Source organism: Micropterus dolomieu, linkage group LG06 (genome assembly GCF_021292245.1).
Source record: "Micropterus dolomieu isolate WLL.071019.BEF.003 ecotype Adirondacks linkage group LG06, ASM2129224v1, whole genome shotgun sequence".
In the NCBI taxonomy this organism is placed as follows: domain Eukaryota; kingdom Metazoa; phylum Chordata; class Actinopteri; order Centrarchiformes; family Centrarchidae; genus Micropterus; species Micropterus dolomieu.
Genome location: NC_060155.1, coordinates 11119451 through 11145161, shown reverse-complemented (window position 1 = coordinate 11145161; position 25711 = coordinate 11119451). Strand labels below are relative to the sequence as shown.

The 25711-nt window shown below is 41.2% G+C and overlaps 2 long non-coding RNA genes across 2 annotated transcripts in view; both read right to left on the bottom strand.

The window, feature by feature from the left end:
• LOC123971893 overlaps positions 1–25711 on the bottom strand; it is an 86612-nt gene that overhangs the window by 14815 nt on the left and 46086 nt on the right. The gene's annotated exons all lie outside the window — the stretch shown is intronic.
• Positions 9097–10596, bottom strand: LOC123971892. Its single transcript, XR_006825322.1, has 4 exons — positions 9911–10596; positions 9759–9833; positions 9618–9689; positions 9097–9544 (listed from the first exon to the last, which is right to left on the bottom strand). It is a non-coding gene; the product is annotated as an uncharacterized LOC123971892 (long non-coding RNA).

The following is a 25711-nucleotide window of genomic DNA, read 5'->3' as shown; positions in this document are numbered from 1 at the left end:
CTTTCTGGCACAGTACTAAAATGGTTTGAATCCTACTTAAAGGACAGGGACTACTTTGTGTCTATAGGTAATCACACATCTGAGCTGACAAAAATGACATGTGGAGTTCCCAAGGCTCCATTCTGGGGCCTCTTTTGTTTGTTTTGCTTCCACTGGCTCAGATTATGAAAACAAAATATGTTACCATAATTATGCAGATGACACACAGATTTACATAACCATTTCACCAGGGGACTATGATCCCATACGGGTGCTGAGTAACTGTATTGAGCAGGTCAACGGCTGGATGTGCCAGAATTTTCTTCAATTGAACAAAGATAAAACTGAAGTTATTGTTTTTGGAGCCAGGGAGGAACTATTGAAAGTCAGCATTCGACTTCAATCTGTAATGTTAAAAACCACAAATCAAGCCAGAAATCTTGGTGTAGTCATGGACTCAGACCTGAATCCGAGGAGCCACATTAAGACAATTACAAAGTCAGCCTACTATCACCTGAAGAATATATCAAGGATTAAAGGACTTATGTCTCAGCAAGACCTGGAAAAACCTATCCATGCATTTATCTTCAGTCGACTCGACTACTGTAACAGCATCCTTACAGGGCTCCCTAAGAAATCCATCAGACAGCTGCAGCTGATTCAGAACGCTGCTGCACGAGTCCTCACTAAGACCAAAAAGGTGGATCACATTACTCCAGTTCTGAGGTCTTTACATTGAATTGATTTCAAAATCCTGCTGTTAGTTTATAAAGCACTAAATGGTTTAGGGCCAAAATACATTTCTGATCTTCTGCTTCGTTACGAACCATCCAGACCTCTCAGGTCGTCTGGGGCAGGTTTGCTTTCTGTCCCCAGAGTCAAATCTAAACAAGGAGAAGAGCTGAACTGAACAGCGTTCAGTTATTATGTGCCGTATATCTGGAACAAACTCCCAGATAACTGGAGGTCTGCTGAAACTGTCAGTTCTTTTAAATTAAGACTTTTTTTACCATAGCTTTTAATTAAATATTTAAGATTTTTCTTTTTACCACTGCCTTTAACTAGTAGATTGATAACTTACACTGCACTGTAACTTTTACTGTCCTGTTTTTTTCTTTGTTTTTAGCTTTTTACCATTGCTTTTAATTAAGTATTAATTGAGTAGGTAATTGAGTGAAAAGATAATGAGAGTGAGATTGAACAGAGTGAAGGAAGTGGTCTTAAATCTCACACCTGAGTGATTTGCAGGAACCTCTGTCTACCTGTAAACACGCAGGTGGGTCCAGAGTATAACTGGATTAAAGTGGCCTGCGGACAGACATTTCCTGGTTTCTCTGTAGTGTCCGAGGGTTTTTGGAGTTTCAGTGGACCCAAAGATTGCTATGGACCCGAGTACAGACTAGCTAGAGAGAGTAGATTAAGTATACTTCTGTTTATTCTCTTTTCAAAATAATTGTAACTCAATTATTTGCTCAACCCTTCAGCCTGTTTTTATTTTCCATTTAACTCTTTTATCCCTGATTGTACACTGCACTGTAACTTATTTTTTAATGTGTATTTTTTCAATTTCCCTATGTTGCTTTTAAACTTTTATATTTCCCTGTTGCTTTTATGTTTTATGTAAAGCACTTTGAATTACCTTGTTGTTGAAATGTGCTATACATATAAACTTGCCTTGCCTTGCCTCTAAAAGCTACTCCGTGTATAATCAGCTTAGGGACGACAAGTTGCAGCTGATCAGCGTACCTTAGCAACCTCCAGGGGGAGTAATCATGTAGGAGGTCCGAGATGTACACCCCTTTAACTACTTAAATACAAACAATAAAATCTTAATATTTATTTTATAAAGAAAATGGAGCCAGTAGGGCGAGGCCAGAACTGGGGTAATATCCTCATAGTTCCTGCTGGAAGATGAGCAGCTGCATTTTGGCTGTAAGCTCGCGAGAGAGGCTTGGTTAACGCCAGTGTGAAGTGCATTACATTAGTCCAAATGGGTTGAGATAAAGGCATGAATCACACACTCAAATGATTAAGAGATAAAACAGATTAATTAATTTTAGATAAAAGCCTCAAATAAACCACAGTATTTATCTGCCTGTGAAATTTAAAATCACTCTCCATTCTGATGCCGGGGTTGGTGACTCTGGGTTTTACATATGGTTGCGGAGAAACCAGGTCCATAGGAGGGCAATCGCAGATTCACTTAGCTACTGGTCATTGAAAACATCTACTCACAACATCCTCAGACTTCAGTCAAACAGATCCATGTACAAACAAAGATCTGCCACAATCACTATGCAGTTGCTCAGTTGATTAATAGTTGCTATGTGCAACACAGTAATCACCGTCATTCTGCTTTAGACAACTAATTATAACGCGAGTGGAAGCCAGCTGCATGACCTCCAGGCTTTGTTCAAACACGCTACAATGACCATTTGCCCTGTTCTGATGACTGAGATCTCATGAATCTCGTGAGGCTACATTACAGACCGATTACAGAATGCTTACTTGTTGGTGATCCCTGAATAGTCATATTTTTTTCCCCCTCATGAGATATATTTTAATGAGGAGATTGATTTCAGGTTGTGTAACCTCAGAAATCCCTCTTCTGAGGAAACTTTTGCTGTATTTGTTGTGTGCCTTTAAAAATGTACCGCTCAGTCTTCATCTACAAAATTTTTATGCTCTATGGATGGCAATGTCGGTCCACCATTTGGTCCAGACTGAAATATGAACTTTTGGAGGGATTGCCATGCTATTTGCTACTGATATTCATAGTGCCACAGAGGATGAATCCTAATGACTTTGGTGAACCACTGACTTTTTTAATGCTACCATAAAGCTTATGTGGTTTAGCGTAAAATGGGTTGCCATTAAATGTATACAGAAAATCATGTCCCCCTCACAAACAACGCTGGTGTTCTTTATCTGTTCATATAGCATCCCTTACAGTTAAATGTGTCCTTTATTTTATGCCCAAATACCTGCAAAACTAATCAGGCATGTGACTGGCAAAGGGCAAAAAAGCAGGAAAATATACTGAGACCCCCCCACACCCCAATAAAACTGGCCGCGGCTCTATTATAACATGGATAGTAAAGCAGGACCCATGACAATAACTTATTTGGTGGATGTGTTGCAGTGGGAATCAAAGACAAGTGTCTAATCCACTGCGACATCGCACCGCTCTATAATAATTATTATTTTGTATACATTTTTTTACCAAACTTCAACCGCTATATGTGCAACATGCAACATGAAATAATTGAGTGTATAACTAGGCTAGGCTTTGCCTGTCTGTTGATCTGCGGATCAAAGCTATATGAAATGGGCTTAGGCTATATAAGCCTAATCCCTGTCACAAAAAAATTTATTTAAAAACGTGCCAAAACCTTTAACATAAGGACAACTTAAAAAGCAACCATTCATACAGCAAATTGTAGCTTATATAGTCTATGTGATTGATCAAACAACAACAAAGTCAAAGTAAACATTAAACAGCCTATAACAAGCAATCAAAACATACCCAATTTATCCGATCCTTATTGTCAACTCAATGTTTGGCAAGTTACTCAGAAATAATATAGTTATTACCAACTAGTTACTCAGCATATACTCCTTAAAAAGTAATATTACTTACTCTACTTATTACTGGGTGATATAACGCCACTCTCTCCTGATCATAGACTATAGTCAAAGCATCACTGGCAGTAGCAGCCGGCCTTTCTTTCTGAGTTTCATGTTGCTGTGTTGTTTTAGCTGATGCTTCAATTAGCATAAGTATAAATGTAGAATTGTTCGCAGTCAAAAACTTTTTGCTGGTCGCAGAAGGTTTACAACGGACGACAATGTTCTTTGCATCATAGACTGTGACACAATAATGGTAATAAATTTATTTACAACTGTCGAAAATACCTCTCTCCCTGTTCTCCAGTCTTCCTTTAGCTTTTTGGCTAACAGCTGACTTAAACATCATAAGGTCCGGTCCCGCTGACCTGCAGCGCGGTCGCGCATTTACGCCAGGGATGGTGCATTCAGTAGCACAGCGTTACTTGGATTAGTAGCCTAACTGTTATAATATAACTGTTTTGGAAATAGTAATCGGTTAAATTACTCTTTACTGGGAAAAATAAAATTACAGTATTACTGCCCAACACGTTACTTACCACTGTGCGCGAGAGCGACTGTGGTACACACTAGGGATGAAACGATTACCGGTTTAACGGTAAACCATGGTAAAATTCCCGACAGTTATTATTACCTTACACATTTTAATTACCATGTTAACTGTGTACGGTTTACCGCGCAATTATATGGCAAACACTGTCCACCATCTCCCAGAAGCAGGTGCGCATGGGCAGAATGCAACGTGGGTTTGTTTGGGTCAATGACAACGCTGCGGAGATTTTTCAGGCCAGTCGTATTTTAGTTTTTATGAGAGTGCTGAGGGAAACTTGATTGAAGAAAATGACCTTATAGTGAACACAGGGTGAGTCAACTTTTAGCCTTGGTTTGTCTCTCTGACTTGCTAACAGCGTGTAAACTGAAGTTCTCAGTGTTAGCTGCTCTTGTAAAAACGCTGCACGTTGTTCTGTTGCTGTGTGCGTCATGTGTAGGTAGTCTATTCGTCCACTGCACATAACACATTACGCAGTTTAGTCAACCAACCAGCATATCTAGAAACGCTACAGACTCCTGTATTCATGTCAGTTGTTGGGCTCATTGCAGTTACTATCACTGATATAATACATTTGTTTTCATGTAACTGTGCACAGGGTCATTGTATTACCTATATAATATAAAATCTGCACACTTAGATGATTTTGATATGTTTACAAAAGGTATTTGATTTTTTATGCAAACAAAATGTCAATTGTATTTGTAGTTTTCAATATAAAACTTGTTGAAATGGTTTCAGTATGTGTATCAGTACATTTTAATCTTTTTTTACGATACCATGATAATACTGATAACGTGATAATTTTGGTCACTATAATCGTGATATGAAATTTTCATACCGTTTCAACCCAAGTACACACTGCAGGTGTGGAATTGGCAGCTGAACGCAAACGAACATCCTTGTTGATCCTTGGAAAGGAAGAAAACTTTACACACGTCAGCCTGTAGGATGTCCTCCATCCTTTCCACAGATCTGCATGATTCACGTGGGTCATATTTTCAGGTCGGAAAATCGAGAATTCCGGATTAATCCGGAAAAATCACATCCCTGCTGATGACATTCCCATCAGGCTCAGCTCTACTTTGTGTTTAGTGCTAATTACCTAAAGGGCAGCACGGTGTCTTAATGGATAGCACTGTGGCCTCACAGCAAGAAGGTCCTGGGTTCGAACCCCGATTGTCCTGGCCTTTCTGTGTGGAGTTTACATGTTCTCCCCGTGTCTACGTGGAGTTCTGCCGGGTGCTCAGATTTCCCCCACCATTAAAAACATGCTAGGTTGGTTCTCTAGTCAGTGCCGCTTGACCAATCACTGCGTTCAATCAGGAGTTGGTCCCTTCAGAGATGGGTTAAATGCAGAGAATGAATTTTGCTGCATCTATGTGTATGTGACAAATACAGTAGTAGAGGTGGAAGGTGTAGTTAAAGATACAACAAATCACACCAGGTACACAAGCCTCCAGGTAAGTGAGGCAGGCAAGGTAACCAGGTAACTTAAGCAGTCCATACCAGGCAAACAAGTCCAGAAAGGTTCAGGCAAGAATCCAAAGTCCAATTTAACAGGCACGTTCCAATTGAAATAATCCAAAAAGCAGTGGGAGAACACAGACGAAAAGACTGGAATGTTAAGTCTAGAAGGCACTTTCACACTTATTTTCCAGGATTATTACGCCATAATGCTGGCTCACTGTGCTGTATTGAAAGGTTCGGAGCAGGGAGGGGGGGGCAGATTGTTGGTAGTAACAGTAACAATGTCTGTGTGAAAAGCCACAGCTGGCATGCTGGAACAGGTGTGGCGTTTCAACACTGTTGTGTAATAAGTCATAGTCTTCTTTTTTTCACGGCCTAACCCGGAAAACTGGATCGCTATATGAAAGCACACATGGTTGTGGGATTATGCCACAATATTTTGTTCAGTGTGAATGAGCAAATGCAGCAATTTTGTGGACATTCTTTTTGCATTTATTGCTGGATCGTTGTGTGAAAGCGGCTAAAGACAAAAGCTGCTTTCACACCACGTTAATTTCCGGGAGTGTTGCGCCAATAATATAGTAATTGTATTACACCTAATAGTCTTTTTCTACGCCGCTGCTTCCGGAAAGCCGGATCACTACATGAAAGCACACGTGGTTGAGGGATTATGCCGCAAACGTTAGTTTAGTACGAATAAGCAAATGCAGCATATTGGATGTTCTTTGTGCATTTATTGTGAGATCTCTGTAAGAAAGTGGCTAAAGATGAAGGCACTGAATGAGGGAAACAGATAAATTAAATACACTTGACGGGTGAAGATAATAAGAGACCGGTGCCACTAATCAGAGAGGGGTAGACAAATTATACATGCGGGAAACACACAAAGGCAGGAAGTGAAGTTAACAAAGACACATGAGGAAGGACTCAAACAAAATAAAATGGGAAATACAAAACAAAAACCCCACACCATGACTATAAAGTTCTTTTATCTGCAATGACTTTTATACTGTGGCTAAACCTTGCAGCTCTTGCATTTTCACCTTCCCTGAGCTATTGAGGAGTAGGCATAGCTATTATTCATTAGTTAAATGGTGTAATCACCAAGTTCCCTTTCTTCGTATGCAAGCTGCCTAATCATGAATTAATTCATTAATTGTCTGAGCTTTTATCTCTTGTTACATGTACCCTTGTAGTCATTAATGATTTTAAAATTGATGTCTATTGATTTTATCATCACATTCAGAGCCGGCAGTAGGCCTTCGGGGGCCCTATTCAAAATTTTGTTGGAGGTTAATTAAGTCATCTCTGTCCCCAGTAACTCATCCTGTATGTTTTATACAAGCACAGCTAACGCTACCTTGGCATTAGCCAAATGTTAAAAACAAGCTAAATAGAAAGCTGTCGGTCTGGAGCACAGACTGGTCTGTAGTCTTAAAAACTCAGCTGCTGGCTGAGACAAACCAGCCGCTCCTCCTTCTACCTGGTAGTTTACCTGCAGCCAGCGAGAGAGGAGGAGGGACTGATACAGACTGATGTTGTTCTTTCTAAACGTCACTCACTACTTGTGATGTCCGATAAAGTTATTGAGTTACTTTGCTGTTGTAAACAATGTTGCTGCTCTAGAAACAACATTTAGCTGTATTTAAAATATTAAATTAAAAACAACCAGGCAGTTAATATGTACCCTTCAATATATGTTTATTTATCACAAGTGATGTGTGTCAAATAAGTTGAGATCCCAACGCTCTTGCTATCAGGTCGCAAAGAAGAAAACTGGAGCCTTTCTCCCTTTAGTAACAGTGAGTGAGAAAAGGGAAGTGCAACATCCTTCCATCTGCAAAACAGAGCTTAACAATGCTATAAGCAATATATTGAATAATGATTAAAAGAAAGATTTGGTATTTAACATGATATGATGATGATTGAAAATCAGGATCTCTCATTGATATTGAAGATTAATAAATTGAAATACTGAGATGGGTGTAACAGTCGTATGACTATGAGTCATTGGGAGAGAAGGGTCAGCAAGGGGAAAGGAAATGGCCAAACAAGGACATCTCTGGCCCAACTGAATTTAAGGATGAACAAGCTATGTGACAGTAGTCATGCAGACAGAAAGAGGGTGGTGGCTGATTTGACAAAGAAACTCAGCCACGGAGTAGGATATATAAAGGAGGAGTCAGAGAGAGATCACTTCAGAGATTCTTCAGGGGACTTCAAGAGATCGAGCCACAGAGGGTAACCACAACGACCAAACCAACTGAAGAATCATTGGACTCTGAAGATTTTCTCACTCAAGCTGCAACGAAGACTGAAGAATTTGACCAATTTGAGGGCTTTGGACAAAGCCTCAAGTTTCCACCAGGGTCATCAGCCCAGCAGCGTAGGAAGGATTTCACCGGCCGGGACAACTCCTTCCCCTTCCTTTCTCTCCAAAAAGACGACTTCAAAATACTCAAGCTCAGCTATCATAATCAGGTTTTGAATGTAAGAGATTATCAGTTTACTCAGGTTTTAATCAGTTTAAGTTGTATGCTTGCCCTTGCTTAATTTTGCTATAAAATATATAATCACTGCATTTAAAGTACAAGTAGTAGACATTGAATTTATTTCTTCACTAAGGTCGTAATTTATTAGGTAAAGTGTGTTTAACACCTTGGGGCCTATTTTCCTGGCCACTAAACACAGTCCTAGCAACTATACCAAGTGCACTGATCAATGAGAAGAGAGCTGTCATTAACAGGCGTGGCTGGGGTGGTATTTGGCTCTAGGGCTATTCAGTCAGGTGCCATTTCAGAGTAAGCAGGGTAGGCGTTCGGAAGAAGACAGTGAGAAGCTAGGCGAATCTCTTCGACACCAGCTTAAACAGTCTTCAGTTATACCTAATAGGGTAATACCCATAGGCCTAGAGGATCGGACCCTTTACGACGGAGAGCTGGTCCAGTACCTCCTGAACAGGGGTAACTCGGGATCTAACATATGTCATCTCAATATATAACATTATCACATTGAATATTTTCCTCATACCGTGCAGGCCTACCTCATGCCCATTGGGTCTGGTCTGACCAAATAACCATCACTAATTAATAGTAAAGTATCAATAGTGGTATCGATAAAGAATTGGATCGTTAAGTGTCTCAATAAGGGTATCAATAATAAAAATTAACGATCCCCATCCCTACTGATGAAGTGCTGAATAAAAAGACTGATTATGACTGACCAAAGCCGCCTTTTATAAACAGCCAAACAAGAGTTTGAAGAGAAAACAAACAAACTACGAAACAGTTGACGGCATCATTTTCTGAACCAGCTTCTTTATGAGTGATCTAAACATGTGTGGCATGAAACGAGTGGTCTATAACACTCGAGAAGCTGAAAGTGTCCGACAACGCCACTTGGGATAGGCCCAAGACCCTTAAAGCACACAGATCATTTTGTCAAAATTAGGGGGCAGAGACAATCAATTATAAAAAATAAAAACACCACAATTTTATTTTTCTTTTGTCATAATTTAAAATAGCAACACCTGCTCTATTAAGAAAAATATATGTAATGCGTATTAGAGAAAAACACCATTCAAATCAACAAACCCGCATGCGTAATTAAAGGATCAAAATCAAACAAAGAAAAAACCCACAAACAAACCCACATGCAATATACATCAAGTTGATACCAATATTTACAGAGCCAATGTCTGGATATTCAAACACTTAAAACGTATTACTCCAAACCAGTTCTGTGCATCCAGGACAGTCATATATCCAGACACTGTATCAATACACAGCAAAGTTTTATACCGATAGCCAGAACAGCATGAGTGGGAGGAGAAACACGCCGGGGAGTGTTAACCTCTTAGATAACTGTGGCACCCAACAGCCTCAACAGCAACATGCACACGGCTGTAGCTCGGTCCCGCTGTGATGTGAAAACACACCATTAAAAACAGGGCCACGATAAATTGTAGCAAACAGGCAAACAAGGTACTTACCGCTTTACGGGACACGCCACCCTCAGACCCCGGCAGGGGGGCAAGCAATCCGCGCAAACACACAGCACCCAACTATAACAAATAAGACTATCAGATCTTGATAGACACCAAATAGGACGAAGAGGGAGGAATGCAGCTTACCGAGGCACCCAACGCCAGCAGCCCAGGTATTCATCTATCCACACGGGGAATATCCACGGCGAAACAAAGTTGGTTCTGAGAGAACGCTCATTAGTGCCACCCGCCCAACAATGCAAACACTGAAAGGCACAAAAATAAAAGGACTTCCTTACCACTCCGCAGTAAACTAACGGCAACAAACGTGCAGCACGCCAGCCCAGACGCGTCTCCACACCCAACAGGAGAAGACAGAAACCCAAATGAGTCTACCACACAGGCTTAAAAAGGCAGCTCTCCACCTCCCCCAATCAAAGGGGATGAGCCCCAGGTGTGCTGGTGCACCTTCCCGTACACAGGTAAGAGGGAGGGAAAAAAAACCTCATCCTGCCACACATGTAATGACAGAAAAGACTTTTACTGTCCGAGTGTCTTTTTGGAAAAGTCAAAATGTCTCTGTAAACCTGTGCTGGTTTTACCGCTCACCACATCAACGTGTAACGTGATCTCTGACTTGACATTGGAAGCGAGAGTCAGCCAGACTGCCAAAGAAACAGGAGTTGGCTGGGCCACTGACTGGACAATAGAAACCAGGACTTGCCCGGACCAACGATTGGACAGTGGGAGCAAGAGTCAACTGGGCAGCTAACGAAACATGAAGAGTTAGTGTTGGCCTGGCTGCAGACTGGAGATCAGGAACTGTCTGTTAGCCAGACTGCCGACTGGGACCCAGACAAAACCGGTGGCTATCCAATGGAACAGGGCAACTGAGTCTTTAGGACCAGCTGAAAGTCAATAGTGTTACGGCCCTTAGGCCGTGTGTGTGTGTGTCTGCCCAGGTGTACTGCTGCTTGTCTGTCCTCTGCAGGTCCTGCCCTTCCCCTTCTGCATGTTGCAGTCAGGAGGCTAGTGTGCACACCTGTTCCCAGTTTACAATCAGCGGGAGCGCAGGAGCTGGTACAAGGAGCAGAGAGCAGGCAGACTGAGGGGGAAGGGTGTGGAGAGCAGACCTATGTAGACAGACGGCTTACCAGAGCTTGGTGACACTGCTGTGGCGTTTGTGGAGTCCTTGCAGTGGTGTGGATCAAGTCTGAACCTCATGTTGGGGTTTACTCCCTCAGTGGAGGGAGGGTGGTATTTGTTATTGTATTAATTTCTCCTTTGTGGCATTTGTCTTCCTGTGAGCTACCTTTTAGTTTGATGGCGTGTTGTCTCAACCGTATCCTGAACTGGGCGCTTCCTCTTTGTTTTTGGGAAGTTGTTTTTTGTTATACCTTAATAAAACGTAAATAAAACGCCAAACTACACTGATAAATCCATCTACTTTCTTCCTTCAACCTGGAATGATTTTATTATTGTCACTAACCTCCAGAGATGCTCACAAGTCTTTGAGCTAGCGTCCAAGTCAAGTCTGTCATGGTCATTATGAATGCTGTATCACCTGCTGCGTTCAATCCAGGTTGCTAATAAAACTGCATGGCTATAAGGAATTCTGTAACTGTAACCTGTTTTTCATTTACAGAGCACAACCATGTAATGTGCAATGCAATTATTGACAGCTCATTAAATACTGTAACTCAACACACTTCCCAGACTCTTAAATCCAGTGTAACGTTAACTAAATTAAACTGTGACGTTGCATAATCAACAATAAACCTGTAACCTGTTTTTAACTTACAGAGCACAACCATGTAGCCTAATGTACAATGACAGCTTATTAAATACTGTAAGTCAACACACTCCCCAGACTCTCAAACCCAGTGTAAGTTATAACTAAATAAAACTGTAAAGTTACATAGTCAACAATAAAGCTGTAACCTGTTTTTAACTTACAGAGCACAACCTGTGCAATGCAGTTAATGACAGCTTATAAACTACTGTAAGTCAACACATCCTCCTGACTCTCAAATCAATAAACTGTAACCTGTTTTTAACTTACAGAGCACAACCATAATGTGCAATGCAATCACTGACAGCTTAAACTACTGTAAGTCAACACATCACCAGACTCTCAAACCAGTGTAATGTTATAACTAAATAAAACTAAGGTTACATGATCAATAATAAACCTGTAACCTCTTTCTAACCAACGGTAAAAATTAACGTGATGGCAGCCAGCGGGACGTAATGATTACGTTAATCGTCCACCACAAGTTTGGCAAGTAAACAAACGCTCGTTCATCATTTCATAATGAATGACAGTCGGAGTAAACCTCTCGTCGGTCGTAGCTGAAGCAAGAAGCAAGCTAACGTTAGATGGCCAATGCTGAGCTAAACAGGTTTACTCACCACAGGTTACTAACCTATTTGCGTTCAGTGTGTCTTTGTTTGGGTCTTGTTTTATGAAGTTTTAAAGCCAAAGTTTATGATGAATGGCGGAGCAGCTGTCGGTGTTTGTTGTCCTCTCTCACGTGCGGCTGCGCACAGCAGATGCTACATGTTACGTATGCAGGTTATAGGTAACGGAGGGAAGGGAATAACGGCAAGCTCATCAGACGTTTCCTAAAAATAAACATTGTTCACGAGTCACTGTGTGTGCGACTTAAGTCGCACTCAAGTCCGAGTCTCTAACTCGAGTCCCCATCTCTGCTAACCTCCTCCTCCCCTGGACTTTCCACTGGAGGTTCGTAACAATAGCAAGAATATCAAAGACTCTAGGGCGCTGATTAGCTGAGTTTCTGTGGAGATGACCAACAAAGTTTCTGGAGCGCTGGGCAGCTCAGTCTCTGGGGTGACGGGCAGCAAGACTTCAGCAGCGCCAGGCTCTGTGGAAAAGAGGTTGAGACGGCCAATTCATAGTTTTCAGTCGTGACATGCGCGCTCACACTGGACTCCCTCGTAGACACTGCAAAAGCAGTTAAAATTGGATCACCTCTCAACTCAAGAAAAAGATAGATATGGACACAAACTGCAAGTGTTGGGCACTTGAAGGGAATCCCTCCTAAAACAGCTCAGGCTGGTCTCCTCATTGATTAGTGCATCCGAAAGCACAACAAACATCCAGCATTTTGGCAATGCAAAAGAACAAACTCAAAGTAACAGTCTATCACTTGCTTCCTGGCTGGCAGACAGCGGAAAATAAATTTTTTTTTACCCTCCAAGGGAGCGTTTTCCTTAGAATGTGATGTCACGTGAAAACTATGAATAGGGCCTGGAATCATGACAACCAGTTCTCCTCTTGTGGCCTCCAAAGGACCCACGGAAAAAGGCCTGGTGAATTCCCTCAATGTAGGGCATCAGGGTAGCCACTTGAACAGTTCATAGATTTAAAGGATTCTGGGAAGGTAGGTAGATTTATTTGTCACAATACAACAGGTTATAGAATTACATTTTGTAAAGTTTGTAACTCCCTTCTGCTACATAGCAGACAACATACATTAATGTAGAAGCAATTATAAAAATGGTAAACAGAAATGAACTATATTCAATGGAGCAGTGCTGAGGATGAATTAGAGTTTAACAGTCTGATAGCTTGGGGGAAAAAGCTGTTCTATTTCGTATAGGCTTCGCCCTTCGCCCACTGAGAATTTTAGTCTACGCCCACCCACAGTGTGGGCCTCTCCTACGTCCGCACCTTGCATATATACACAACGGTGAGACCCAGCCTTCGGCTCCCATTTTTCTTCAGCACTGAGCTGTCTAAAGAGCAGAAGATTGTCTAAAGCGCAAAGACTTTCCAGCCGGAAAACAAGAAGAACGATGTCGCTGCGGCATCTGCAACACGGGCTACATCGTGCTGGGTGATCTCCGTCCCCGCTGCTGGGGACTGCCGGGCAGTGTGTGATGCTGTTGACATTATGCACGTTCACCCGGCAGTGCCCAGCTGCGAGCTCGTGCATAATCACGGCATCAATGGCACGGTCCTTCTGTGCGTCCAGGGGTTCCCCCTTGGTTCACAGAAGCCAGGCTGTTTGAAATGAGCCCTTGAAACGGTCATTACGCTTCAAGCGGACAGGATACCACTACACACAACCACACATTACGCCCCCCCCCCCCCCCCACCTGGGCTTTACGGTGAACTGGAAGAAGAGCGGCGGTTCCCCTGGGCCGTGGTGGTTCCCCTGGGCCTTCTCCACATGAGGAGGCTGTAGCAGTGTGGCAGGGGTAAACCCAATACCGATAGCCTTAGAGGGCTGCGCCTATACTCATAGAATCCGGGTTACAGCACATAACCCCCATTCTGCAGTCTGGTGGTGTGGCAGCTTCTATATCTCTTCCCAGAAGGCAGCAGTATGCAGGCTGTGGCTGTGTGGGTACTGTCCTTTAATATCCTTTGGGCTCTGCATAGGCACCTCACCTCACTGACATCACTGATGCTCGGGAGATGGGTACCAATGATCTTCTGTGCAGTTTTAATCACCCGCTGCAGAGCCCACTGGCTGCAGAGCCCACCGGCCCAGGACACTACTGGTTACTTTGGGGCTCTAACTGGAATTAGGCTTTCAAAGTGCCACCACTACCAGTTTGAAGGGCACCGGCTTCTATGCATGTGTCAACATGTCTGTCTGTATTTGAAATTTGTGCAAGAATGACACAATGCTTCCAAATGCAGAGGAACCACTAAATGAAATATATTATATTTTCAATATGAAAAATTATGGAATGGAATGAGAAACAAACCTTAAATATTATATACATAATTACATATATAAACATATTTTTAAAAAGCAACAATGACTAACAACAACATAAAATGTCTAAATACAAACCAAACAGTTTTTGTAAATTGTAAACAAGAGTGCAGAGTGCATAGAGTGCTTGAGTAAATATTAAATGAATAATGTAATAGATTACTTTATACATTACATGAAGTAGGTGGATATACACTATGCATGTAATGGATGTCTATATGCAGTATTTACAGCATGCTAAGATTTATATTTGACAATGATATGTAAATATTTAAAAGGTGTGTATTTAAACTATAAAATCCTTCTTTATTTGTAGGTAAATTACACATTTTATAGTTTAAACACACTTTACCTAATGTATTCAGTGCTTAGATAAAAAGTTGTTGACATCTTTAAGAATAAAAGCATAACAAAATATTCACTAAGCAGTTTTAAATAGCACATCTTCTGTCAGTCACACACAGTGTTGATGTGGCTCCCACAGCATCGGAGAAATCAAGGAACAAAAAGGTCCATGTTGTCATGGAGATACAGTATCTGGTATTTATTGGTTATGTGGAGAATTTTGTGTCAAGTCTTTTAAATAAGAACTCAGAAAGAATTCAAAGCAGGGTCACTAACACTTCCACCATCCAGAGGAAATAAAGTTGTAGGAAGAGAAAATTCACATCAACAAAGTTAGGAACTGAAAATGAGACATTTCACCCCCCTTCACATTTGCAATAAAACAAACAAAAAAGGCACAATGTTCACAAACATGACAAATATATTTTGAAAACTTTAATCTAACCTCTTCTGTCTCTGAGCTAAATTAGAGTTTATGACATGAAAGAGGATATTTCTAATCTTTCTTCCCTCACTATGACTGTAGATGCACAGCTACACAGCTATAGCTAAAAACATTTTCAAATAAAGGGTGACGACAGCAGTTTTTACTGGAAGCAACTGTAAAAACAGTAGGCTACTAGACAACAATGTGTGTGTCAATCATAGACTGTATATAAGAAATGGACGTAGTCATCGTGACGTCACCCGTTGGTTTGTGGACTGCCGTTTTGAAGGCTCGAGTTTGGCCGATAGGACGCCACCATGTCAAGTTTTTGCAACCAGGAAGTGCCCGGAAGTGACGATACGGCGGAGCTAACTGCCGTGTGCGGCAAGTATATCCAGCTGCAGCCTGCAGACCGTGACGGAAGTTGTTCCCAGAAGACACTGCGCACAAAACGTGATGACGTTCATCTCGGCTTACGTACATGATAGATCCTAATCCTAATGTTTTATTCTTTAGAAGCCAACAACAGAACTTTAAATACACTTCTGAGAAGTTTTTAGGCGAGAAATCAACTGTGTAGATTTCGGAGATCGCGAGTTTTACGAAAATTGGCAGCGAATCGAAAATGTGTTCAAACGTTTTCGGAGTTGAGAAGCTCCGCAAGTGCCGACCATAATCAGTGCATAATCAATAACTTTAGGCACATACCCTGGTTGGGGTAAGAGCAATATACTTCGGGGGGTTGTCAGGAATAGCTAGCTAGCTACGGTTAGCTCCCCCAGGCCCAGTCACACAGACCATTGCAGCCAACACTGCAGATGTGTCCAGCAACAGCTGATAATGTTCGTACCGCTGTTATTCTGTCAATAAATTCTCAGTAATGTTAAGTTTTAACCTAAATCGAGACACATCTGGCTCGTGATGTAACATTACAGAATATTCTTGGTTTGTGAAACTTAAAATCACTTTGGAAGAAAAAAATTTACAACAGTGGTATGAATTGAAACATTGCTTTATTATTATCATTAGGCTATTAAAAAAAAGTATTTGCAGGAATTATAGTATAAATATACTATAATAATAATATATAAGTATAGTATAGTAAATATTAACACATAACTTTTTCAACGACGCTGGTTAAATTTACACAGTGTCGAGGGTACAAGTCAGCTCTAGCCTGATTGACAGGTCGCTATGGTAACGACTTGTCAATCATAGATAATCCCACCCTGAAACATACTCTGCTTTTTGGTCTATTTTAAAATAAATGGGACCATAATTTACTAAATGAACATAATTTTGTATTGAAGAAGACTTGACACTAGCGACTGAGACCATAAACTCATCAGGAAAGTGTTTACTGGGGTAATTATTCAGCTGAGAAGTAGGGTCATTTTCCCATTATTTCCAATGGAGCCGGAATTCTTTTTGCAACCAGAAGAGTCGCCCCCTGCTGGATTTTCAATAGAATGCAGGCTTCAGGGACTTCCGCATTGGCTTCATATTGTAGACTGAAAACTTCCCGCTTGGTGTCAGTCAATGTTCCATTGTCAATGTTGCTAGCCTATGACAAATACTTTCAGTCAGTAGTTTAAGGTTTTTACTGGGAGCAATTGTTGCTAGCCTAACGAGTGATAGTATCATAGCTTAAGAAGAAGGTTCCACCTTGACATCTGAAAACAAAATACACAAAACAAAACATTTACATTATCTCAATTTAACTTTGACCATTTATAAGGGTCCCCATCACTAGAGTGGCTACAAACACAGACATGCCACCATAAGTGACCTAAACCACTCACCGTTATCCATCTTACCAGGGCCAATCAACCCCGAATCCAGGGAAGCAATTTAAGGATGGGAAACTAGCAAAGAGAAACTCGTGAATTTGCAAGTAAACAGTCACATGATAAAACTGGTGCTTATCAGTGCATAGAGAGGTCCTAAACGCCTATGATCGAAAGAGTGTAAAGATAGTACTCATCTCAAATTGCAGATAGTTTTGCAGGAATACAGAAAAGTGAGGAATATTGACAACTGGGAAGTTGAAGTCGAAGCCCTGACCCAAAGTTCGAAGAACGAGCACCCAAAGCTCATCTCAAACGAAGTTGGCCTTCTGCTAAATGTAACATACCAAAATTCCTGCAACCAAATGCACACAAAACTGAAATTACCAAGTATGGCTAAACCAAAGTAGCCCACCAAAAGTTTCTTCCAAACAAAGGCTCACTGGCCAACCAAGTCATCCCAAGACGCACAAGCTACAACAAAGCTCACGCTAACCAGACAAAGCATGAGCTATAATACTTAAAGTTACCAAAGCTAGCTGGCCAACCCACCAAGTCGCAGATGCTAAAACAGAGGGTTAATTTCCCTACTGGCAATATTTTAGTTCCTCATCAACCAGACCAAAATCTTATCATAAACCCAAGCATTTCAGACATACCAGGTTTTAAAGCAATTCAGCGGTACATCTCATTCAGATCAGACAAAGCATTGATTTTACAGTTTCAACCATAGCATGTCTAAAGGTGTGTTCACACTGAAAGCGAAGTTAATATTCGCCTCGCTTTACTCGCGTGAGTTTGACCGCTGGACATTTTGAGTGTTCGAACACAATGTGATAAGCGAATAAACACAACCTGCGAATACTACAGCTGTATGAATCAAAGTAAAACTTTTGCTGTAAATTAAATTAAAATAAACGGATCAAACTGATGCCGAAATAACTACAATATGATGCCAATTTGTTAGACATATGAATTCATATTTTGTCGGGTCTGTCAGCAGGACAACAGCTTTTTAAATGTTTGTTTTCTGAATGCAGTTCGGATTGAGCTGGGCTGTGCTAACTTGTTCATAGTAGAGTACGATAGCTGGAATAAAGTTACAGAGACATATTTTCTGAGCTCACCAGATAGTTCAACTTCCTCGCTTTCTTTTCTCCAAGTAATGTCCAGTTTTGTCCGTAACAAGACTCCGGTGCCGTCCGATGCTAACAACAACAGTGGAACTGGATGTGCACAGAAGCTAGCTGCCAAGAAGCAAGAGTGAAGATAAATCAAGTTGCAATCCCAAAAACTAAGGTAAAAAGCTAATTTAATAAAAGCAGTTAACTCTGAGCTCCTCCCACGAGTAAAAGGCGTAGTTGTCAGAGCATAATCCAGACCGACTACGAGTGTTTATTTGTCCAAAAGCTGCAGCGCCCCTCCCCGTACACTTCCCCGTTCTTTAGCAGTTCTCTGTCAGCCAGCGAATTGTCATTACACCACTCGCCAGGTCCTCTCCAAACAGCGCTTTGAAGCCGCTAGTGACTTTTGGACTATCTCACCGCTGACAGGCTTTCGCAACATTGCTTCAAGTGAATTTCTTGCCTGAGTTGAAAAATTTTAACTCACGCGAACCAGCAAATGTCGCAACACCTCTTTCGTGCTGCCCAGAGTGAATTCGCGTCTTCACATTGACTTTGTATGTAATCAAGCTGCCCATTCAACCATTTTCTCTGCTACACTAATTGAAAACAACAAACTGGTTTCACCTATTGAGATCAACCTTCAGCCTACAAGGGGATGCTTGGCTCCTACAAACAAATGTGACTATACTCACCCAAAACACAAATGCGTGTTACATCTCAAAACAGCAAATAAACAAATTGGAGACATATGCAGCACCCTTCATCATCCAAAAACAAACTAACCAGTCTGAACACAGCACAAAAACCTTGCCCAAATTCTTTTCTCAATGCTAAATACTAAATAGCAAAGGCACTGTATCTGCACTGCTGAAAAGTACCTAAACTCATTTTAGCATTCACAGACCACAATAGTCACAAACCAAATTGGTCACCAACATAGTAATCAACAATTAATTTGCCACAGTAGGCTAGGTTTAACCTTATCAAATGGGTTTGGATCCCAGACGAGTCACAACGATACACAACAGGGTCCTGGTCTGGGGGTTTACAAATACGGTCACCCTACTCAGACAGCTAGTTTAATAGCAAGCATGGTTGGCAGTAACAAGCTATATTATCACAGGAAAATTTATTTTACAATCACAAAATAGCTATATTAAAGAGTGTACAGATAATGTTCCAACAAGCGTGTTTGGGGAGTAGATAAAATATTCCTGTCAATATTTGCTTGGTCAAAGATCTGACGATATGGTGGATGTACCAACGTCAGATAAAATTGGTGGAGGGTACCTTTAAAAGTGAACTGTGCTCAACCAGCATGTTAACATGCACCCTGATTATTTGATTAAAACCACATTAAGACAATACTGCCTACATATAATTGGGTTATATTAGCTAGATTAAGGTAAAAGAAAATAGAGCAACTAGCATAATCAAGTTAACAGACCTGAATTACAGCCCTGTAATTTAAAATGACTGTGGCATATACAACACACATTAGTTTGATTTTGTTAATTCTACACATTCAGAATGGCTCTTGGATTACAAACCAACACAACCCTTGGAGCGTTTTAAAATTGAAAATCAACAACTATAAAATCCCTGCGTCTCTCATTTTATGTCACTTATAACGTGTTTTGGTTTCTTCCATAACTCTTTCTGGACATTAACCAAATCAAATAAACTAGTGTTGGGGAAACCAGGTTGCTGTGAACCTTGTAAACACTTCAATAAAACATTTGTTTAATTCACAGTGAATGGTTCATTGCTTGAATCACACTATTACTTAATCTTGTAGTTTACATTAATTGGACTGGAAATTGGGCAGCAGCACAGGAGAAGCAGATTTTATGTGCTGGTTTTACCTGGCAGTATTACCAATATTACCTCCATTTCAGTGAGTAAAGATAAGAACAAAAATTTCAGCACTGTTGCATAAATAAGTAGATACACACACACATCCAAAAATTTACTGGATCATTTAAATTTCTCTGTAGGTTCTGGAAAAATGGTGTCTCATGTTTATTTGGCAGATACTACAACAAATGAGACAACAATTACATAATTTCTCATAGTGGCATAAGCTATGTTAAAAGCATCTACATGTGCTCTATACACATATTAGCCAGGGTGTGAAGAGACCATTAAGCGTGTCAGGATCTTTATTTCACAAAGAGATGTACCACAAAAGCATTCAGACAATTAGAAAGAAGACAAGAGAAGATCCTTCCCGATCCCAAACACACACACACACACACACACACACACACACACACACACACACAGATGTTTAGTTTGGATTTCTAAAGAAAAGACATGACGTGCGACTTGAAAGCTGTGATGCAAACAAGCATGAAATGTTGGCAGTCTGCGACTGGCGCTGAGTCTGGTGAGTTGAGACAGAGCAGGCTGTATATCGTAAAAAAGAATGCAAAGTGTAAAGTTCAAGAACAGGAAGATAATGCTGACTGTAGAAGAATTTTGCACTATGGGTTTATTTTTGGAGAGCACACACAGTAATAGGTGGACTACTTACCTTTCTCAGGTAAACAGTATTAGTAAATAGTACACAATGGGCCAGACTTACTAAAGGTTTGTGTGAGTAAAAACGTGCAAACTTGATATCACCAGCAAAGCTGTAAGCTGATCTACTAACATTGTGCACAGAGAATGATGTCTTCCAAAAGTGCAACAAAGACAAGGCATTGAGAGATTTATAAGTGAGGAGTAAGATTTCGTATGTTAATGCAGAATTTGACCAGGAGCCAGTGAAGCTGAGTGACAACTGAGGTGATGTGCTGCCACGACCTAGTGTGAGTGAGAACCCTGGCAGCCGAGTTCTGGATATATTGTAGCCTGTCCATGACCTTGCTAGGTACCCCATACAGGACACCATTACAGTAGTCCAAGCGGGAGGTGATAAAGGCATGGATGAGTCACTCTGCCACAGAGTCTGAGAGTGAAGGTCGATGTTTGGAGATGTTTTTGAGGTGGTAGAAGGCCAATTTGGTTATGAGTTTGACATGTGACTGGAAGGAAAGGGTGGCGTCCAAAATCACACCATGATTATGGACTTCTTGGGATGGAGAGATGGAGCAACCATCCACTTTGAGGAGTAGATCACCTACCCTCAGGAGCAGCGGCTTTGGAGACACTACTTAGCTCTGTTTTGCTTCTGTTTAGTTTGAGTAGGTTAGATGACATCCAGGTTTTTATTTCATTCAGACAGTTAACAAGTGACAGAGGGGGAAGCTGAGTGGATGGTTTGGTGCTGATATACAGCCGTGTGTCATCAGCATAACAGTGGAAACTGAGACCATGGTGGCGTATTATCTGGCCAAGGGGAGCATGTAATGGGGAAAAGGAGGGGTCCAAGCACAGAGCCTTGAGGCGCACCTTGTTTGCCTGGGGCTGGGGGGGAGCTGTAGTCTCTACTGTTCCGTATTAGAGAGGTATGACTGGAGCCAGGAGAGTGCTGAAACCGTGAGGCCAACACATTCAGATAGACGGTTGAGAAAGATTGTATGGGAAACTGTGTCAAAGGCTGCTGAGAGATCTAGAAGAATGAGGATGCTGATAAGTCCAGAATCAGCAGCGATGAGGAGGTCATTAGTGATTTTGATGAGGGCAGTCTCAGTGCTGTGGTGCACTCTGAAGCCAGACTGAAGGGGTTCATAGAGATCATAGTGGGATGTGTGCTGATGAAGTTGGGCAACAACTGCTCTTTCCAGGATTTTGCTTAGGAAGGGAATGTTGGAGATCGGACGGTTGTTGTTGAGGCCACCCGGGTCCAAACTGGGCTTTTTGAGAATAGGGGTAATAGGGGCTGTTTTGAAGCAGGAGGGGTACCAAGGCAGATACCAAAGGTGTCTAAAAACCAAGGTTTTTACGCAGTGGCTACTTTCCCTCCCGACTCTCCATGGCGGAAACCATTAAAACACGCAAAACCTCATTTAAATACTGCCACCTCCATTGTGTTTGCACCTGTTTTCATCTACGCAGTAATTCTTAATCACCCATAAAGAGGTACTACAATTATACATATGCAATATTTTAGAATGCACACGCAATTTAGTACTCTTTATTTGGGGTGTTAGTAAATCCATAAGATTCAGCTGTGGATCAGTAATGTTCAACCAAAAACTTGACAGGAACGTGCAGGTAGACTGCAAATATAAAGGTCACAAAGGTAGCAAAAATATCAGTAAATACTGTACACAAAACAAAAGTTAAATTCACCACATTATTACCTCATTGTCAGCATGATCTCAGTGTGTTTATAGGTATGCACACACACACACACACACACACACACACACACACACACACACACACACACACACACACACACACACACACACACACACACACACACACACACTCCCAATGCTTGGTTACCCACACAGGTGTTTTCAGTCATAATAATAATCATTCAGTCACCGGATTACTTATGGCTGTGTCTGCAATCACTATGTAGTTTGTACAGTTACTGTATATATTCACTGTCATATTTGAGTGTGAAATGTATTTGCTTGTTAGTGCCCTTAAAATTCCCACCATAGAATGGAAAAAATAGTGTCCATGGCATGTGAACTACATGCTGTTAACAATCCCCTGATGCAATGAATTTTATAAATGCTAAAATTACTTTTGCACGACTCAAAATGATGATGATTCATAAGTGAACAAAATCTCTTTACATCCCACTAGAGTAAACTACAGAGGGTCAGTTACAATATATAGAGCATAGAATGAGTGAACAAGGGAGTGATTTTGGACACAGTACTGTACTAATACTGTGTGGCAAGAAAGCGTTTTCACAAAGTTCAATCAGATTGCCCTCTGCCTGAAACAAAGGAGGGGGGAGGCACAGATTGCAGCTGCAAGGCATATGTTTTACTTTGTTCCTGATATAAAAATACATTTGTCTTTATTATAACAAAGTCATTTTCATTTGTATAGCCCAATATCACAAACCAGCCTCGAGGGGATTTACAAACCTGTACAGCATACAATACCCTCTATCCATCTGTTAGTGAGTTAATGTGCTTAAAATAATGCTGAAATAGGCTAGAGAAACTATTTGTCCAACTACAACAACAGTGCACCAGTGTTTCAGTGAACAAAAGGTGACTTCTGACCTGCGAATCTGCCAGAACAGGAAACGTATGCTTGAATTTGTCGGATAGGTGCACCGTTACACTGGAGTCTTTTTCATATTTGCACTTGTAATGAAATTCGTGTAGACAGTTTTTAATTATCCAACAACTCTGAGTAGAATATCCTACAACTGTAAATGCAAAGAAATGGCATTATGGCAATTACACGCATTGTTATGTTAAATGTAACTGTATCCGTACTTTCTTTCAGTGAAGCCTCTTTTCATGAGATTTTACTACGTGAGGAACTACTGAGAAAGGGGAGCCAGGGCTCTGACCAGTTACATGACAATAGCAAATACAAAATGGCAAATGTTTATGCTATGAGTTAAAGTGTCAACTTCCTACATGGCTGAAATGTTTTCTTTGGTGCTAGAGGACAATCCTAGTTAAATGATAAAAGAATGTCTGCAAACTATTTAATTTCATGCAAGCTTCAGCAATCTCCTTCTTCAGGCACACAAGGCAAACAGGCATTTCTGTGTGCGTATATATAGACATACCAGTAATTAGCACAAATGCAAAACATCTGTATGTCCCTGACACAAGATCACAATGAAGGGTACTACAATCTTATGGCATGCACTGACTACAAACAATTAAGTGCTACAAATGTACCTTAGATGACTTTCATGCTACATCACGGGCCCGGCGCCACGAGGGGGCAGAAGGGGCCTTTGTCCCCTAAGTTGCATTTTCTGCACCCCCCAGTCTAGAACCACCAAGGGGCAAAAACTTATCTGCTGCTGTTTTTTGATTGTAGCCTAGGCCTATTTTTTTCTATACAATATTCAAATCCCCCAGTCTTTGACTTTTCCTAAGTTATGTGTTTTGTTAAGAGGTGTCATGATAAAGACTGATTGAAAAAAAACACCATTTTTGCATAAGCGCCAGCGGGTAAAAGTTGATCTATAGAGAACGGAGTCATTTTCGCACTATTAATTTCTCACTTTAGATAAACATTTTGTGTTGCTACTGGCAACACCTTTAGTCTACTACTAAACAGGCATGCAGACCTGCTCAGTAAGGAGAGACTGATGGTGGGGGGGTTAGGACAGTGATGTGTCTTGGATTCATTCTGCATCTGACAGCTCATCATCTGACAGCGATCCACTTCCACAGAGTAAACATGCACAAACGCTGTATTAATTTTCCTCTGCCAACAGCAAGGATGAGCTGAATATAGGGAGGCATGATCATCAAAAAGAATGATGCAGCACCGACATTTTGCCACACACAGGATGAAAACAAATACAGAAATTGTCATTGCAGGCTGAAAACCTACGGTTATCAAAAAGACCAAAAAGATAATTGTCCCTATCTTGCACCCAGCACAAAGTGCAGCGCAAAGCGCGGTGAAAGTGTCTAAACCACCGCAGTTGAAATTTGCACATCAAGCGACCGAGTTGTTTAAACAGTAAATGCACTTGCACCCATCTGTGAACTCATGGGAGTGTTGGTCTTAAAATGAGGTGAGGTCAGGCATATTGTTGGCACGTTGCTATTGAGGCAGCAGAAAGCGATTGTTTTTGTTACTTTAGGGGCGCATTACTGTGACACTGTGCTCATTTACGCACGAGGCACAACAGCGTAACTTCATTGATTATTAAAATCTCCTGACATGCCAACAGGATCGGTCAGGATCTAAAGTTAATAATGTTCTGTGTTCTTTTACAAATCCAAAAACTCTCAAACAGTCCAGGTTCATACACAGAAACTGTTTGGAGTAAAACAGCCATCCTCCTGATCAGTCCTCCATCAGAGCGTCTAAATTATTTCAGAAGCTAAAAGTTGAATTCTGTTTCCTCTGGAGAGTTTCCTCTGTCCTGTCATGTCAAGTTTAGAACTTCAGGTTTTTTCTGTTTTGCTGCTCAAATACCCTATGATGTTTGTTGCGACTTTATTGCGCACATGACGTTTAAAATGACATGACATTACATTACATTAACTCATTTGGCAGACGCTTTTATCCAAAGCGACTTACATTTGAGGAACAACATACAAGCATCAACAGAGCATCAACTACAGATCTACAACTGATAATACATACTAGTAAGAGCTCACAGTACATATCACATCAATGGGGTCGATACCTAGGGAAGGAAGTAAGAGTTAACAAAAAGTGCAATCAAAACAAAAAGTGCAATCAATACAAGATCATTGTAGGGGATAGAAGAAGAAGAGCACAGGAAGTGCATGTTAGAGATTAGGAGTTAGAGGTGTTATAAGAGGAAGTGTTCTCGGAAGAGATGAGTTTTCAAGAGCTTCTTGAGGTTAGAGAGGGACGCCCCTGCTCTGATGGCGTGTGGTAGCTCTTTCCACCATCGTGGTGTCACAGATGAGAATAGCCGGGACTGGGATTGCTTTGTGTGAAGGGATGGCAGAGCCAGGCGGCGTTCGTTCGAGGAGCGTAGCGGCCGAGAAGGAACGTAAGTTTGTATTATGGAGTTTAGGTAGATGGGTGCAGACCCAGTAGTCACTCTGTATGCAAGCATTAGTGA